The sequence below is a fragment of the Condylostylus longicornis genome, unplaced genomic scaffold (assembly GCF_029603195.1).
Source record: "Condylostylus longicornis isolate FDR11 unplaced genomic scaffold, ASM2960319v2 ptg000040l, whole genome shotgun sequence".
Lineage (NCBI taxonomy): Eukaryota > Metazoa > Arthropoda > Insecta > Diptera > Dolichopodidae > Condylostylus > Condylostylus longicornis.
The window spans coordinates 11,596,280-11,602,279 of NW_026578009.1; positions in this window are offsets into that span (position 1 = coordinate 11,596,280).

Here is a 6,000-nt window from a genome sequence, read left to right on the forward strand (position 1 = left end):
GTAAACTACAAAAATACTGGAACACAAATTCTTAGAAAACATGAAGATTTTGGTTTAAATTTTTTTTTATAAAAAACAATTATCGAACCTTTGTTTTAAAACAATAATCTATAAATTAGACTGGAACTGAAAAATAATCTTAATTACTTTATAAGAAATAATATTTTATATAAGAGAAACACTCCTACCAAAATAAAAAATTCTAAATATTGGGCTTTAAAATTAATGATAAAATTTATTTTTATGTGAAATAGTTAAATTTCAATTTTAATTTTAATTTTAATAGGTTCTTCTCTTATAAATCTAAAATTTTAAGATAAACTATATATAAACGAATAGGTAAAACAAGTGCTTATAGAATAAAATTTTTAATAATTCATTAATAATAAAATTATTATGAACATTTTTTTACTATTATTAAAATAAAAAAATTTTATCCTAAATAATTTGAATTTTTATATTTTTTTATGCAATGTAAACAAATTTTTTTGTACAGAATTAATTTTTAATAGCTGATGAAAAATTAATTTTATTTCATTAAAAAAACTCTCGAAAACTTGATATTTTCCCTTTATTTTATTATATTTTTCGAGATAATTCAATAATTTTAAAATTTCAATATAATTTTTATGTAATATAATAATATCAAAATTGTTATAGAGTTACCAGTCTACTTTTTTCGTTCTGTTAAAAATTTTTAATTACTTTTCTGTTTTGTTTCTAAGACTCAATCGTATCGAAATGAAATTATCAAATTTTTTTAATCGTAATTTTTTAAAATTTTATTATAAAAATGTTTACCTCCAAACGCCTTTTAAAAGATTGAAAATTATTTTATTATAACTACCAGTTACCATTTACCATTCATACCATATAATAACTGGAAAACTGTTATAAAACTAGTAAACTATTTAATTATTAACGATTTAATAAAAAAAAATATACTGCATTTTTTAAAATAGAAAAAAATCTATATAATAAGATAAAATTTTGTGATAAAAGAATTTTGATATTTTTTTCATATATAGCATTTTTTTAATGAAGTCATTTAGAATTAAAGGAACTAAAATTCTCATAAAATTTCAGAATGAATTTTTATATGTGTAAATTGCTTTTTTCTTCTTGTTCTTTTTCGAGATTATCTAAATATTTAGTTAAATCTCTTCTAATTTGACTTAATTTTTTCATTTAATAAAGTCTCGATAAGTATTTTATTTAAGAAAAAAATAAATATTGAATGCAGACATATGTTTGTGCACTTATATATAAAATTAAAATGAAAACAGAATCTTTCGTATATTTTTGCAATGAAATTATGGGCTATTCTCTTACAAGACAAAAAGTTTTGAATGTGCTGGATCTAAATGCACTAAGTAACCTAAAAGACTAGATTTAAATGATTTTCACTTTCACAGACAATTACCAATTATTAAAATGATATTGCAGTTTTTACAAAAAATCTCTCAAATTACTAAATTGAGACAAGTATGAAATGCTGTTATGGATAGAACTGATGCTGTTGATGTTTATTATTGTACAGAGCCATTCATTTTGACTTACGACAATTTAAGACGTCATAAGTGGTTTACTATTAGAATTCTAGTACATTTTAAATTTCTTTCAAAAGTGTAATGCAAAAAAGAAAGCAACGATTATTCTCTTATAATTTCTCTGAGGAAATTATGACAGTAATTTATTTTTATGATTTATTTTCATTACTGAATACCGCATGCCGCATACTGCATCCATTTATAGTTTTGTCATTAAGATTAACTGAGGCATAGAGTACACCAGATCATTCTTTAAATATCCGAAATAAGCTAAAAATTGGGTTAGGGTAAAAACCGGAATTATCGTAAAATGTTTAAGAAAATTACTTTAATAAAAGAATCTAGATTTGAACAGAAGCTTCAGTTGTATAGTATATATACGAGAAAAGGGTAGTTTGACTGCTAACTATTTCTGGATTTTAGTTGTTTCCGAACTTTTTAAACATATAATGTGTTAGTGATGCGAGCAAAATTTTTAACAATTTCACAAATTTTATGATTCTCTATCAAATTAAAATTTTTAGTCAAAATATTTTTAATGCAATGAAGAAAAGAATGGAAAGTCAAGTTTTTTTTCCAAACTTAAGAAATTCAACAAATTCTTATTATAACATTTGCCAGGTAATGGAAAAAAAAATTTATTCAAAGAATTTCTTCTTTGATGAAATTTGATGACTTTCTTCTTTTTTCTCCATTCATTTTAGTTACAGAAGTGCCATCTCTTATCTAAAATTCTAATTATTTTTTATAGTTTGCACTTAAGATAATAAAAAAAAGAGTTGTTAAAGAACAAAAGTTTTAGTGTTAGACCGCCGTGTCTATATATTTATTTGGTTTACTCTAAAAATGATAATTACAGCGTTAAATTGAAAAGAATTTTTAAATTCTAATTTTTTTTATTCGTATTTTTTTCTTTCTATTGTTTTATTTATTTAAATATTGTAAAAATTTAATTGATCTCATTTAATTGGTTTTTCATAGATGAAAAACATCTTAAAATTTTTAATTGCATTCGGAAGGTTAGAAATTTAATTCAAAATTTTGATAAAAAAAAATCTTACCTGAAAACTAGAAAGTTTCAAGTTAATTTTGAGCAAAAATTCAAGTTTACAGTATAATGATTTAGTAATTAAATATAAGAGTTCTGGGAGTTGAACTTAAAACAATATTGAAATGCACATATGTATTGTATATTCGGCGAGTCAGAAGCGCCCCCGCCAAGATGGGCCAGGCGAAGTGCAAGTTTACGATTCCTTAAAATTTGGTAGCCAAGTGTAAGCAGAGTCTCATTTTTATCGTAACATCGTGGAGGCCATACGTGAGACTGCGAATCTATAATACGAATTGTGAATAGCTATACTTTCACTAATTGTTGTCAAATCATCATCTGTCTGTTAAATAATCAAATCCACTTATTGGATTTTCACTTTGTGTTTTCGAATAGGTTTCCGAATTAAAAGAACAGAAAATTAAAAAAAAAAATATATTGTATCTGCATTTCCAAAGTGGAAATATTTATTTGTGATATTGCACGCAAAAACTCTTGTGTCATGACCTATTTTACTAAAATTAGGAAAAACAAATACCTACAATTAATAGCAATTGAAACATAGCCGTTTTTAAATTTCATTTCATTGATTTGAATATGCCACTCAAACTATTCTCTTTCTATAATTTTCTTTTTCAGTTTTATATTCGTTTAAATGGTTGAATGCACCTCATTTAAAATTTATCTCAAATAAATATTTATATGAATATATTCGACAAATATTAAAAACTATATGTGCGTAAGCAAATAAAAAAAATCTGATGTGGTCAGCACATAACCGACCGCATTGTGTATTGTCTAGTTAAATGAAAGTGTTACAGAATATTATAAAAATGTCTGTTAATTACCTCTTTCCAATTTTTAGGACATTAGTAAGCTTATAGTTAACATACTTAGAAAAATGTAAATTTGGCTCTTAGTAGAGTTTCGCTTTGTGCTACCCGAATTCCCTGAAATGCTCGCCAGTTAGTTTCGGTAATAACCAGAACTCAAATATCAAATTTCAAGAAATTCCATCAATTTGTTCTGTGGATATGGTGAAAAATGTAAAATCGGCCCGCAAATCAGTTCTCGAGCCCTGATCTTTCCAAAAAAGTTATATGTTCATTGCTTTAATATGAGGAATTCATATATTAAATTTCAATGAAATCGGTTGATTATTTCTTTTTATATACACAAAAATGTATGTTTGGCCCGTAGTAAACGTCTAGTTGCCGATGCCTGATCTTTCCAAAAAATTTACATGTTCATTGTTTTAATACGGGGAATTCATATATTAAATTTCAATGAAATCGGTTGATTATTTCTCTTTATATACACAAAAATGTATATTTGGCCCGTAGTAAACGCCCAGTTGCTGATGCCTGATTTCTTCCAAAAGTTAGGAATTTTTGCGTATGATCGAGCAAAGCATATATATGAAATTTCAAGTAAATTGGTTGAATACTTTCTTCAAAATGGTGAAAAATGTAAAATCGGCCCGCAAATCCGTTTTCGAGCCCTGATCTTTCCAAAAAATTTATATGTTCATTATTTTAATACGAGGAGTTCATATATTAAATTTCAATGAAATCGGTTGATTATTTCTCTTTATATACACAAAAATGTATATTTGGCCCGTAGTAAACGTCTAGTTGCCAATGCCTGATTTCTTCCAAAACATACGAATTTTTCCGGACGGTCGAGCTGAGCTTATATATAAAATTTCAAGTAAATCGGTTGAATATTTTCTACAAAATGTTCAAAAATGTAAAACAGGCCCGCTAAAAAGTGCAGTTCCCGAGGTCTGATATATACCAAAAGTTGATCGATCCGTGCCATGGTGGAAACAAACTTACATATAAAATTTCATCAAAATCGGTTAAGCCGAACTTGAGATACTTGAGATACGCGTGAACACACAGACCGACAGACCGACAGACGGACAGACCGACAGACCGACAGACCGACAGACCGACAGGTTACTAAAAATAGTTTATTTACACTTCCCTACTATGGAGAAGTACGTTCCCACCGAAAACTCGATACGCAAAATTTGTTACCATCACATAACCTACCTATTGTTTACACAATACGGTCGGTAAAAATCAGTTGAATATTTAAAGCATAAGGTAACCAACCAACTAACAAGCAAACAATCAAACAAGTCAAAAAGCAAATATGTGTGTAGAATAAATATGAAAAATTGTTGAATACAACAAACAACATCAATAAAAACAGCAATACCAAAGAAAAAAATCACAACAGCACTGCACTGCAATAACGAAAGTTACGACACAAAAAAATGTGTATGCATGCATGTAAATGTATAAACGTTTAAAGTGGCCAGAAAATATAGCGAAAATTCTTCATCTCAACACAATAAACAAACAGAACGATCCTCTTAATCATACACAAACATACGAACTGTCTGCTATACCTATGGAAAGGTTTCAGTTTTTATGATTTCATTCCCATTTTTATTTTGTTTGGTGGCTTCCTAGGGTGAAATTATGTATTTATCTTCCAGATTTTTTTATGATCACTTTTCTTAGTTAAATTTTTCATTGTTTTTATTTGTTTTTCCCTTTTTTTCATTAAATATTTTCTTATTTTTTTTTTAATTTCTTGTCTTTTGCTTACTTTTATTGACAATTTCCATATAAAGTGTTGAATATTAAGAAAAAACTAAATTGGGTTGCCTAGGTCAGAAAAAAAGATGTTTACGAAAAGAACAAATGTTTATCAGTTCGAATAATTCTTTTGGATACTTTAATATTGAAATTCATGAAAAACAATAAAATTTTCATGATTTCATCAAAATTTTTGGTTTTGTTTTTCTGAGAGTTTTAAAATATTTTTTGATATAATTTTATTTTCAAAAATTGTGTGCTATAAAACAAGAAAGAAAAAGATTAAGAAATTATAAAATTAATAAAAAGGAAAATAAAAACGAGTTCAAAGTCATAACTGCATTTCCATACAAATAAATTGGGCAATAATTCAGGTTAAAATTGTTCAATTGAATTATACAAATATGGAAAAAGAGTGCCTACTAAAATTTCGTAATTAATGTTAATTGTTTTCTAGTTAATCTGAATGCCAAATTTATGTCCAGTTAATTAAAATTGGAATTTAATTTTAACAAAACCCAATTTGGAATAAAATTTCTCTTTCGACATATTATTTTGAATACCTGGTCAACGTTAATTTTATTTGAGTCATATAATCCTTCGATTGTCTTACGAAACTAAAGGAAATTAAGAAATGAAAATCAGAATTATTTAAGATAATAAAATAGGTTTACATACATTTAAAGTTACTTGAATTTATAAAATGTTTCGCGGGAAAATAAATATCCGCAGAGTGAATAGCTCATATTAGAAAATATCATTAAAAAAAGCGTTGTTCCGATTGACTTAA